At 40.6% G+C, this 14156-nt stretch overlaps 1 long non-coding RNA gene across 1 annotated transcript in view; it reads left to right on the top strand.

Annotated features, from left to right (window-relative positions):
• LOC147582049 (uncharacterized) overlaps nt 1-14156 on the top strand; it is an 87627-nt gene that overhangs the window by 1554 nt on the left and 71917 nt on the right. The window lies entirely within an intron of this gene.

The raw sequence follows: 14156 nt of genomic DNA on the forward strand, positions 1-14156 counted from the left end.
GGCGCCGGCGCCTCTTTGCCTACGTGCCGCCAATTCCGGCCTCAAAGTTAGACTCACGCACTGAGCCCGGCCCCCGAGGGTGCAAAGCATCAAAACTCGGGACCCTTTTGAGCGTCCTGGAGGGGCTGTCACCGTCGCCTGGCCTCAGGTGGCGCAGGTGACTGTCTTGCCGCTCCGCTGGCCTCACGCTCGGCAGAGCCGGGGGTTTTTATAGAGAAGCCGCGCCGCTCACGTGCTCCTCGCCGCGTGGTCGCGGAACCTTTCCAAGAGTGGGTCTCCGCGGGAAGCCTTCCCGAGGTCTGGAAGGCTCCAGAGGGGTCCTTCCTGCCCCCGCCCTGGCGCATTCCCGGGCCACTCCGCGAGCTGGGCGGCTCCAGGAGCCCCGTGCCGGCCAGTGCGCGCCTGGGCCCGGCAGGCCTTTGGGGGCTCCGGGGAGCGCTGTTTGGCGCAAGAGCCCGCAAAGTGCAGGTGGCCACGGATTGGGGCGGGGTGCGAGAGATCAGAGTTGGCTTTTGGCAGCTTTTCCAAGTCCCTGCAGGCTTCGCCTGATGCTGATCCGACGGGGCCAGAGCGGTCGCGGAACTCTGCTACCCCGGGGTTGGGAGTCGTAGCTCTAGGGGTCTGGTCTACGGCGGGGTGACGTAAGATGCCGAGGGACCCCAACGTAAAATCACCGTCTCCGGTGCCCGCTCACTGCCCTTGCCAAGTACTGCAAATTCCAGGACAGGAAGAAGACCTCGTAGAATTAAAAGTGTGATTGTACTTGGGGTGGGGGAAGGGAGGAGGTGTGTTTGGAGCCTTAATTGGAGTTTGGCGTCCAAACCTCTCATTGTGAGCTTTGGGGCAGGAACTCCTGGCTCTTAGAGAGGAAGAACGGCTTTTCCAAACCTTTGGGATTGGAAAGGGGGTGCTTGGGCACAGGGTGCGGGCAGCTCAGCTGCAAATTTTATCTTCTCACCTGGGGCTTCTCCTGGCCTCCTCCTGGCCTGCACTTCTCCTAGGTCCTGCTGGTGGCAGTGAAGTCCTATGCACTGCTGTTTATTTTCTGACCCCACCCCGTTCCCAAAACATGCTTTCTGGGGTAACCTTTCGGAAGAATTGGGTCTCTGGGTTTTTAAGGCTGCCTCTCCACTACTGGGAACCAGGGGGCAGTCAACCGTTCGTACTCTGTAATAATTTGATGCAACCAGTAAAGAAACGATGAACATACCCAGGCATTTGTTCAACTGATTCCATTTAGCAAATTATCTCCTTCCCTCTCCAGCTTTATTACTCCCAGGTGGGAACATTGTCCGGCAGGAAGGAGGTCTCTGAAAGATTTCCTGATATCCCAGGAGGTATGGACTGAGAGTTCTGGAACAGGTCATGAATATACAGTGTCCGTTACAGTACCAGCCTTTATGAATATACAGTATTTATTACTGGAGAAAAGAGCCAGGATCACTTTATGCCTAATCTCAATGCTGTTTATAAGAAACTGATAAGAAGTTGCCGGATTGTCAGGGACCTGCCTTCCTTTCTTTCGTTTCCCCCTACTTATTTGGTGGTTTCTCTCTTAAAAATCAGATTAGTGTTTGTGTCTTCTGACCTTTGCTTCACATCTCAAAGTGTTGCACTTTCTTAAGATGACTTTGGGATTTTTGGCAGCCTCTATAACCTAATTAACTGTTCTAGACAGGCCGAAGTTTAGCATCTGCCAGTGTCACTGCAGACCAAGGATGCAGAGGAGAGAGACTTTCACATTTTTTGTGCGGCGGTGTTTTAAAGGGCTCCCTGCACAGCCAGCTTCACATAGGTAGAGCCAGCGCTGTCTTTGGGTTATCAGGGAGCTGTCTACCTTAGGACACCTCCTAAGGACACTACCCAATCAACCACCTCCCTCCTCCATACACATATACACATACATCTCTCTCCTATCTTCTTCGAAGTTTTCTGTCTCTTGCTAATATCTGATCTCCTAAAACCAGAGATCCATTCATTAGTGTGGAAATGGCATAAGGGAAATGTCACCCTTGGCACTAACACTGTTAGGAATTAACTAGATTTATTTCCCACCCCAAGGCACTTGTGACTATACCAGTGGAGAGAGAAAGAAAAGAGAAAAGAACTGAAAACGGAAGGGAAGGAGCTGGTTTGAATGTGGAAGGCAGGCCCTGACTTCTAGCTGGGAGACTGTTTTGTTTTTATATCCGTTTAAAACACTTTACAAACATTTTCTCCTCTTCATCAAATATTGAACATGTTATTATTCCTTTCATTTTACACATGAGAAAACCAACGTTCAAAAAAGAGAAGGGCTTGTCCAAGGTCATATAACTATGGGATCCAGGTATTGTGGCCCCAGTCTTAGCACTCTTTGCAACAAACCTCTTCTATTTTCTAATTTTGCCTGGGTCTGGCCCTGGCTGACATCTTTAGTAACCTGGAAGATAGATGTTCAGGTCTGCGTTCACAGGTGTGGAAGGCTGGTTATCACCTCTGCTTCCGTGTGGCAGAGAAGGTCTATGTCTACAAGATCACACTGGACTAGACTCTCCCAACGTAATTGCAGAATGCCTTGTATTCCTGTTGTTTCCTGATAAGACCACAGGTAAACCTATATCATCCTTGCAGCTGGCTGGAAAGTGTAAAGCGTCTAGAAATTGGAAGATAAAAGTACAGGAAAAATGGGTTGGGAACCTCGCTTGTGACCAAGGACAGGTATGCCCCTCTTCATCCTCCCACACACCCCGGTTAACAGGACAGAGCGCCACAGAGAGGCATGGTCTTTAGGCAACAATGGTCGCAGCCCTTGATAAAAACAGGACTGTTCAAAGGTTCAATTACTGCTAGGTTCTTCCTACTCATAGAGCTAGGAGGAACGTTGTGCTCATGGACTCCAACTCCCCTTGATATATGATAATGCCCCTCTCACAAGGTAGTTTTATAAAACAGGAGGAAGGAAACCTAAACCTAAACTAATATATTGATATACTGAGCACTTGTAAGCTAGACACTGTGATAGATTCTTTAAATCGCACTGTATCTGGGGCCAGGGCCCAACACCTCTAATATCCCCACTTGATATCCTATTTTGGACACAGCTGTCCCTTGAATACCTTTTATGATGTGCACACATCATCTTTGGCGATGTATGTGCAGGTTCCCCTGTCTAAGGTCCATGTTATGGAAATATACCTCACCTACTCCCCTTCCCTGCCCTGGTAGTGGTTTTTCACCCATCTGCATGGCTCTATCCCTTGACCAGGTCATCCTGCTGAGATGACAGGGCTGGTGATCATAAAGCAGACAACCAGAGCCCCTGCCGCTGACTCTGACCCTGCAGAAGGAAGGGCCACCCCTCAAGCTGTATTTACCTATATGTACACTCACTTTTCTGCATGTCAAATATCCTGGGTTCTTCTGGACCAGTGTTCTGTATTTGTCCACATGGACAGAAGTGGAAATAGAGCCCCTGGTGTTATAAAAATGACCAAATTATCACACCCTATTCTAACTATCTCAGGAAATCTAGCCAATGAAGCCAATGATGTGTTTTTGTGTTTCCTAGACTTGAACAAGAATGTCAAATTTAATATTACATTAATGTTCATGGTGGCCCTTGGATGTGAGTGATAAAGGTTTGAATCTGCTTTGGGGATGTGAGCAGTAGATTATGCAGGTCCACTCAGATGAGGAGTCTGCTTTCCAAGGTTCTAGCTCAGGAAAAAAGCTGGGCCATCAGGAACCCACTTACTTGTTTACAAAGTGGAAATTTTCGGTGTATGTGAGAATTTGTCAGCATAACAATTTGCCAACAGAGAGGGTTGATTCAGAGGTGTCTGTGACATAATAGAATTCACAGCAGCTTGGTTTTAAATAAAGTTACACCTTTCTGAAATTGCTATCTGATGTTTTCATGACTCAGAAATTCTAACTTTATATCCACCCCCTTCCAAATCTGTTTAATGTATTTTTTGATCAGTCTGCCTCTTACAACCTTCTAAATACTCACATTGTTTTGTAAGCACTGGGCATACCACACAAAGTAGAAGAAAGCAAGGTGAGTTGTTTAAAAATTTGTAGTTTATTTCATATTTCTCAGTCAGATATTTCATTTTCATTATATGATTGCCAAATATTTTCCCCCTCATGCCATTAATCTTAAACACAGTACCCTCTCCTCTCTTGTCCCTTTATCTGATACTGGTTTGGAGAATTGCTTTTTACAAAGCTCTTTCACACATGTTAACTCATTTTGATTCTAACCCTGAGAGGTAGTTTCTGCATTAACTATACTACCCTTCCCCCCTCCCCCCTTTTTTTTAATATGAAAAAGTAGATCAAGAGATTTAAGTGGCATGTCCAAGTTCATTCAGTCAGTGGTTGGCAGAGCCAGTATTAAAACTAAATCTCTGACCACCAAACCATGGATTTAATTACAATGTATCACATGACTACCAATATATAACAAGATCCATCTGGCCAAATTGATGGACATCATTTGTACCTCTCTATGAAATTTATATGGGTTGTTAGGCAAGCCAAATCATACAGGGTATAAAACACTCCACCTGGATTGCAATGTTACCTACATGGCTTATTTACATTGGTTTCCGTATTTTTTATTGAGCAAAAGCTAGGTTCCATATCCTTTAATTCTATTAACAGCTCAGTTTTATAGTAACAAGTAACAAGAGGTTCCGAGAGTTTAAATAATTTGTCCAAATTCAGGTAGCTAGTAAATAGCAAAGCTAGAATGTGAGCCAGATTTCTCTCCCTATGTTATTAAATGAGATCTTTCTACCACAGAAGACTGAATCCACATGAATAAGATACAAAAAATATTCTCTTTATAGTATTCCATACTGACATGGCCCCAGTATCTTAAATGTACTGCCCGGGTCAATCATCTCATTGTTTAAATGCTTGTACTTAACTAGAAGAGTATTAAACTTGAATGTATGCTAATTTTACTTTTGGTCCCCCAAAGTTTTAATGGGACCAAGTGTTCTTTTCCTGGGTATTTTTCCTGTAAAAATTAAGCATAGATGATAATTCTATCACAGTCTCTCTAAACATAATTCTATGGATTCTATTTTCTAAAAAAATACTCTTGCAGTTCTGCTTTATATTTGTTATTTGATTGAAATTACTTCTTCACAAAATAATGGTCCCCATCACAGTCCTTTAGCCTGAATTAGTGACAGTTACACCATGTGTCTGCTTGGGTCACATAATGTAAATGATCCTACTGACTAAATTTAGAAAACAATAGGCAGAAATTGACAGGTTATTTACATTTAGTCAGGGTAAAGAGTAGGCAGTTATTTACCATTGCTTTGAGGTTTTGAGAAACATTTACAAATCAAATGATTCACAAACAGGTTTAAATTCTGTACTCCTATCACTTCTTGGAAAGTATGGGAAGATCATTTGGCCATCATTTGGAGTCTTTGGAACAGATTTAAAATTTAGGGGACTTATTTTCTTCCTCTCAAAATAAATATGGTGTAGAAATATAATATCTATTATATTTATATATTTATAACTATAATATATATTTTATTGTAAAAATATAAGTATATGTGACATTTTTAAAAATTTTTTTTTTCAACGTTTATTTATTTTTGGGACAGAGAGAGACAGAGCATGAACGGGGGAGGAGCAGAGAGAGAGGGAGACACAGAATCGGAAACAGGCTCCAGGCTCTGAGCCATCAGCCCAGAGCCTGACGCAGGGCTCGAACTCACGGACCGCGAGATCGTGACCTGGCTGAAGTCGGACGCTTAACCGACTGCGCCACCCAGGCGCCCCATGTATATGTGACATTTTTAAAAGACAGTGAATACAAATCTAATTCTGCATTAGACAAATTTTTTTTTTAGTGGTAAATAACTGAAACTAAGGAGGAATTTCTTTTAAAAATAGGAGGTTTAGGGGGCCTGGGTGGCTCAGTCAGTTGAGGGTTCAACTTGTGCTCAGGTCATGATCTCACGGCTTGTAGGTTCCAGCCCTGTGTTTGGCTCTGTGCTGACAGCTGGGAGCCTGGAGCCTGCTTGGGATTCTGTGTCTCCTTTCTCTGCCCCTCCTCCACTCAGGCTCTGTCTCTCCCTATCTCTCAAAAATAAATATTTAAAATTAAAAATATATATATATATAGGAGGATTTGTTTTGTTTTTTGTTTGTTTGTGTTTAAGAATATAGGATCTTATACAGACTGCACGGGCAGAAATGTAAATGAATCTCAAGAAAAACTGGAACCTAGAATTGGAAATGTGCTTAGGAAAAAAGATATTATTTTTCCACATTTCATCTCTGGTTCTTGCTTAGCATCATGAATATTCTCTCTCTCCCCCTCTGTCCCCTCCCCCCTCCCACATTTTTTTGGCATCTAATACTCATTCTGGGTATGGTCAAGCCACATCTCAGGCCTTAGGTCATGGAAAGAGTAACCAAATCTTTTTTGAAATCTTTTTAGAAGTTAATGGACACAAAGTGATTGTACTCATTTTGAGTTGATATTTAAGTGTAGATCTTCCCATTCTTTTAAGAAGTTACCATACCTCAACACAAATACTAATGTCAAATTGTGGTAGATTGTCTACCAAGCAAATTTTAAGCATACAATACAGTATTGTTAACCGTAGGCACTATGCTGTATGGGAGATCTCCAAACTTATTTCTCTTGCGTAACTGAAATTTTGTGCCCTTTCATCATTCTCTCCCCGTTTCCCCCTTCTTCTAGCCCCTGGAAACCTACCATCCTACTCTATAAGTTTGACTATTTTAGGTTCCATATTTAAGTGAAATCATGCTTTCATTTGTCTTTCTGTGTCTGGCTTATCTAACTCAGTATAATGTTTTCCAGGTCCATCCATGTTGTTGCAAACGGTAGGATTTGTTTTTTTGTTTTTTTGTTTTTTTGTTTTTTTTTAAGACAGAATATCATATTCCAGTATGTGTAAGGACCACACTTTCTTCAGTCATCCATTAATGCACATTTAAGTTGTTTACCTATCTTGGCTATTGTGAACAGTGCTGTAATAAACATGGGAGTACAGCTATTTCTTTGAGATCCTGATGTCAATTCTTTGGATATCTACCCAGAAGTAAGATTGTTGGATCATATGGTAGTTCTATTTTTAATTTTTTGAGAAACTTCCAAATTGTTTTCCATAAAAGCTATACCAATATACCTTCCCACCAACAGTGTACAAAGATTCTCTTTACATCTTTGCCAACACTTGTTATCTTTTGTTTTTTAGAGAACAACCTTCCTAATAGGTGTGAGGTGATATCTCATTGTAGTTTTGATTTGTGTTTCCCTGATGATTAGTGCTGTTGAGCATTTTTTCGTATATCTGTTGGCCATTTGTGTGTCTTCTTTGGAGAACTATCTATTCAGTTCTTTTACCCATGTTTTAGTCAGATTATTTGTGGATTTTTTCTTTTTGTTTTGTTTTTGCTTTTAAGTTGTATGAGTTCCTTATGTATTTTGATTGTTAAAATTTTTTTTAATATTTATTTATTTTTGAGAGAGAAACAGACAGAACACTACCAGGGGAGGGGCAGAGAGAGAGGGAGACACAGAATCCAAAGCAGGCTCCAGGCTCTGAGCTGTCAGCACAGAGCCGGACACAGGGCTGAAACTTACGAACCACTAGATCATGACCTGAGCCAAAGTCAGATGCTTAACCGACTGAGCTACCCAGGTGCCCCTATTTTGATGTTAACCCCTTATCAGATACATGTTTTACAAGCATTTTCTTCCATTCTGTAGGTTTGTTGGTTTCCTTTGCTTTACAGAAGCTCTTTAGTTTGATGTAATCTCACTCAGTTATTGCCTGTGCTTTTGGAGTCATATCCAAAACATGATTGCCAAAACTAATAGAAAAAAGAATCGTGAAATTCACAAAAACTCCAAATGGCCAAAGTAGTCTTGAGCAAGAACAAAGATGGAAGTATCACACTTCTTGATTTCAAATTATGTTGCAAAGCTACAGTAATCAAATAGTATGGTCCTGGCATAAAAACAGAGCAATAGAACAGAATAGAGAGCCCAGAAATAGACCCATGCATATACAGTCAACTAATCTTTAACAAGGGTACCAAGGAGACAAAAAGGGGGAAAGATAGTCTCTTCAATAAATGTTGTTAGAAAAACTAGATATCATGCAAAAAAAAAAAAGGAAAGTTGTAACTTACCTTGCGTTATACACAAAAACCAACTCAAAATGGATTAAAGACTTAAATGTAAGATGTGAAACCATAAAAATTGTAGAAGAAAATATGGGAGGAAAATGATTTTTAATTTTTAATTTTATTTTGAGAGGGAGAGAGAGAGCATGTGAGTGTGGGCCGGGGGGGGGGGGGGGGGGCGGGCAGAGGGAGAGGGAGAGAAAGTTTTTTTTTTTTTAATGTTTATTTATTTTTGAGAGAGACAGAGTGCAAGCAGGGCAGGGGCAGAGAGAGCCAGAGACACAGAATCCAAAGCAGGCTCCAGGCTTCAAGCTATCAGCACAGAGCCTGATGAGGGACTCGAACTCACAAGCAGTGAGATCATGACCTGAGCCGGAGTTGGACACTTAACCAACTGAGCCCTGGGAGAGAGAGTCTTAAGCAGGCTCCATGCTCAGTGTGGAGCTGGACACAGAGCTTGATCCCATGACCCTGGGATCATGACTTCAGCCAAAATCAAGAGTCTGATGTTAACAGCCTGAACCACCCAGGAACCCTGGAAAAAGTGATTTTTTTCTAAAAATGATCTAAATGCTACTTGCTAGTTTCTCAGGTACTGAGAAGAGTAAAACTAAAGGAAGTGGTAAGTCAAAACAGAATTTTGACACTTTCTCTGAGTGTGTTAATAAGAATGTGAACAGTTAAATTTACTGACTGTCATCAAATATATAGCTAAACTATGGTTTGAAATTAAGTGATTGCCTTATATTATGATTTAGATAGAAATACAAGAAATTACCCACATGTCCTACACAGGGTTCTTGGCTGAAAAAAAAATACCAGAACTAGTGCTGATTGGTTTAAGCATACAAGCAATTTACTGGAAAATTATTGCATTATTGTGGGAGGGCTGGAGAACCAGGCTTGTAAAATGGGAGCAGATTGAAGAGGTCAGCCCATTGGATCCACACTCAAAGTGCTACAGGAACAGACATCCAGGAGAGCATTTACGCCATTGTCACCACGAGTACCATTTACTGGATCCCACCATGGCTCCATTGCCATCACTATTGTCCTGTACAGTTCTTTACTCTGGCTTCTGGGACTGGGAACCTAGGAAGAGATACTGTCTGCCCTGTATCTAGACTTAGGCTGTGTAGAATTCTCTAAACACTAGAAAGAGGTTTAGAGGTTAGATTGTCAGACCATTACACAGCTCAAACCAGCAGAATACACTTCCTGTGCTCGTAAGTGGCCCAGAACTTTGGATGCTATGGATAAGAGGTGAATTGAATGCTTTTTGCATTTCTTGTAAGAAAATTAGAATAATCATGCTCCACCTCTCTAAGACTCAGATGCCTGGCAAAGCTCACCTCTCTTGGACCACAACCAAAAATAAGAAAGTGAGCTAAAAAGAATTCCCTAAGCAGCTAGACAGCATGTTACAATGTTAATACACACTGACCCTCACTTACTGGACTCAGTGGGAAATCCCCAGAGGCTCTCTGTCAGGGTCTTTTCACACTTACTATGTACAAAATTCAAACAAGGTGGCTTTTCCTGGTTGGCAAAACCACAGCAGATTAGAGACAATGAACAGCTGCTATCTGGAAGAAATGACTGCTCACAGTGAAGAGTCAGAAAACATATGACAGCAGAGGAGACAGGTATTCAAACACACACAGTACATCATGATCCAGAGGCCACTTAATTTCGGAACAGTAGAATTCTATATATCCCAAATGGGACAGAAAAAAAAAATCAATGAATCCTGAAGTTGAGACAGACTAACTTTAAAGTGCTGCAAGTACTTAGGGGCAATTTTCAGCAGCAGATAACCTACGATAATTAGCATTCATGATATCCAGTAGTAAACATCAAGGAGGTGAAGGTAAACAGCAAATGAAGTAGGCAGAGATTCAGTTAGAACTGTACCTCCAAGAAGAACATTGTAGGTGTCTTTTACTTAAGTGCCTAAAGTAGTGGTATTATTATTCTTATTATCAGTAACGATAATAATATGACTTTTATGGGAATTATAGATGTTACTTAATTCTAAGTTGGAATCTCTGAGAAGGAGGAGCTATTATTCCCATTTTCCAGATGAAGAGACGGAGGCAAAGTAATGTGAAGGTACGTGCCTAAATCACACAGGTGGGGTGTGGTGGGGCGTAGACTTTAATGCAGGTAGTCAGGCTCCAGAATCTGAGTTTCAAACATTGATATACTCCCATCTGTAGATGCTAGGTAGCATACCAGGCAAAAGAAAACTAGCTTAAGACAAGGAAACTCAGGTTGCAACATCTGTCTTAAAGGAAAGAGAAGGGAAGGGAAGGGAAATAATGCTCAATGAATGTTTACTCTGTGTTGTGTTCATATGGCCTTCCATATGCTGTATGATTATTATTCATTTTACAAATGAACAATCTGAGGCTTAGAAAGGTTAAGTAATACATCCATCTTTACAGAGCTTGTAAGTGATGAAGCTGGGATTCAGTTTCCATGATGGACTCTGCCTTTTTTTGCTAAAGGGTGACATTGCCTCTAAACAGTGCAAATGCCAGTTGCAAGAATGATCTATTAAATTTGTGCATTCATAAATTCATCTATTTCATTTATTTTTTTATTTATTCATCATTTGTTAAGCACTTCTTTGCTCTGAGCTCAGCCTTGTCCTCAGGAAATTGAATCTAATATGGGACTCTAAAAATGATTGTGCCTGTGTGGGGCAAGACTCTAATGAAATGACCATCAATCAGTTTAGAGGTTTCTCAAATACAAATAAAACCATGAAGACAAGTACATCCCTGAAAAGACATTGGTTAACACTCTAGAAAACAGGATTGAAGGGAAAAGGAGGGTCACAATGAAAGAGTGTCACGACAATGCAAGAACAGGAATCTAAAAGGGGTTTGATGAACTCTGCTCAAAAAGGCAGTAGGCTATAATATTAGGATGTGAGTTTTGGAGACAAATTAGTTAATGTGGGTTCCAGTACTGGCTCCGACACTTACTAATTGTGGCTGTAGTAGTAAATCTTCTTCTCTAAGCCTTAGCATCCTCTGTGAAAAGGCAGTAAGATGCCTACTTTGCAATGGTGAATGGTAAGCATGTTAAAGGACCAGCACATTGCCTGGTACTCACTGGTGGTAATTATTGTTAGAAGAGAGGCCTGCTTTGACTCACAGTTATTGCTTTAAAAGAAGATCGTGGGGCATGTGGGTGGCTCGATTGGGAGTCTGACTTCTGCTCAGGTCATGATCTTGCCGTTCCTGAGATCTAGCCCTATGATGAGCTCTGGGCTGACAGTGTGGACCCGCTTGGATTCTCTCTCTGTTGCCCCTCCCCTTGTGCTCTCTCTCTCTAAATAAGTTAACTTAAAAAAAATTTTTTTTTAATTCAAAAGAAGATCATGACAGCAAAACTCTGCCAGATTTCTAAAACTTTATAGTTTGTTATTTCTTGTTTATATCCATAGGTTGGAGTAAAAACAAAATCAAACCAACCAATTAACAAAACTTCATTTGAGGAATTTTGGCCCTTTTGTGTCTTGTTTTTGTGTGGATGGGGACAAGGGTTGCAGGGCTATCAGTAGCAGCTGAGGACATTGGGTTTTACTCCACAGGCAGTCTAGCTAGATGAGAAAACCTAGGTGAGGAATGAGCTAGAGCAATGTGAAAAACACAGGTGAAAGCACATTGATTCCTAGGCCTCTGGTAAAGCAGAAAGATCGCAAAATGGGAAAGGCATTCTTGCAATTTGAAAGTGGAAAACCCATGCTGTTCCTGATATAGGGGTCCAGAATAGAAGATAGAGTCAGGGACAAGGTTCACCATTAGATTCATACTCAGTAGCTAGTAAATATCCTCTAGTTTGGAGCTGGGGGGTTCTGGAAGCCTGAGGAGGTGGAGTCTAGCTACTGTTGGAGCTCTAAGTGTGAGCACTGGAGAGATCTTGGAACAGGCAGCGCTAACTAGCTATGACACTTGCTATTTCCTCTCTAGGTTTTTGCAGGAATCTCCCAATTGATCTTTCTATCTTCATTCTCAGTTCTCCAGTACAGCTTTTCGCAAAGATTCTGTTCCCAACTTATATTTCCTGTCTTCTCTCTTCCAGTACAGATTTACTCTAAGTAAAGGCAGAGAACTCAATATTGTATTTTTTCATATCGAATGGTTTCACTTCAGTCCTTCAAGGCTTAGCCTCTCCAAGTCATTCTTAGAAGTCTTTCCTAACAACCAATGTCAAAATCCCAGGGATTCTTTTCTTCAGCATCATACTGGAGGTTCTAGATAGGGCAATTAGACAAGGCAGAAAGAAACAAAAGGCATGAAATTGGAAAGGGAGAAACAAAACTATCTTTATTTGCAAACAATATGAACTTCTATGTAGATAAGCCCTAGGAATCCACTATAAAAATACTAGAACTAATGAATGAATTAATCGAATTTGCAGGACACAAGACCGATATTAAAAAATCAACTGCATTTCTATATACTAGAAATGAACAATGCAAAAAAAGAAATTAAGGAAACAATTTCATTTACAATAGCATTCAAATATTAAAACTTATTAAAAATACACTTGGCCAAAAAGTGTAAGACTTGTATACCAAAAACTATAAAACTTGTTAAAAAATTTAAAGATCTAAATAAATGAAAAGACACCCTATGTTCATGGATCAGAAGACTCAATATCATCACAATGGCAAAACTTCCCAAATTGATCTACAAATGTAATGCAATCCCCACTGAAATTCCAACTGGGATTTTTTTTTTCTCTCCTGTTTTTAAGAAATTGACAAGTTGATCCTAAAACTCATGGAAATGCAATAATCTAGATTACCCAAAGAAATTTTGAAATAAGAATGATAAGGTTGAAGGACTTACACTACCAGATTTTAAAACCTATTACAAAGCTACAGTAACTCGTACAGTGTGGTATTGGCATAGGATAGACACATGTAGAACAGAATTGGAAGAATAGAATTAAGAGACCAGAAATCAGCTCTTATGTTTATGGTCGGTTGCTTCTTAACAGAGGTGCCAAGATAACTCAGCAGGAGAAATAGGAATCCTTTCAACAAGTGGTTCTGAGACAATTGGATATAAACACACAGAAGAATGAATTTGGACCATTACCTCACACCATGCATAAAAATGTACTTGAGGGGCATCTGGGTGGCTCAGTCAGTTAAATGTCCTACTCTTGATTTCGGCTCAGGTCATAATTTCACGGTCATGAGACTGAGCCCCATGTCAGGCTCCGTCTCCCTGTTGGGTGTGGAGCCTGCTTAAGATTCTGTCCCTCCCTCTCCCTCTGGTCCGCCCCTACTCACTCTTTCTTTCAAAAAAAAAAAAAAAACAGACTTAAAAAATGTGCTTGAAATGGATCATAGCTCTAAAGGTAAGAGCTAATACTATCAAATTCTTAGCAAGAAGTCATAGGAGTAAATCTCTGGAACCTTGGCTTAGGCAATGCTTTCATAGACATAACACAAAAATCATAAGTGATAAAAGAAAAAATTAAACCTTACAAAAATTAAAAAAAGCTTTGTCTTGCAAACCTATTATCAGGAAAGCAAAAAGACAACCCACAGAATGGGTAAAATATCCATAAACTATATATCTAACAAGGGATTTGTATATAGATTATACAGTGAACTCTTTAAACTCAATAATAAGACAATATACACCTATTATAAAGTGATCAAAGTATTTAGTAGGCATTTTCTCCAAAAAAGATTTACAAATGATGAGTAGGTACATGGAAGGATGTACAACATCATCACTTAATAGGGAAATGCAAATCAAAACCACGCAAGGTACCATTGCACACCCACTTGAATTGACTCTAATAAAAATATCAGACGATAAGAATTGTTGGTAAGGAGGTGAAGAGATAAAAAGTTTTACACATTGCTGACGTGAATGCAAAATGGTGTATTCACTTTGGCAAATACTTTGGTGATACCTTAAACTGGTGAACACGTTATC

Source organism: Puma concolor, chromosome B1 (genome assembly GCF_028749965.1).
Source record: "Puma concolor isolate L17-30 chromosome B1, mPumCon1.1.hap2, whole genome shotgun sequence".
NCBI lineage: Eukaryota > Metazoa > Chordata > Mammalia > Carnivora > Felidae > Puma > Puma concolor.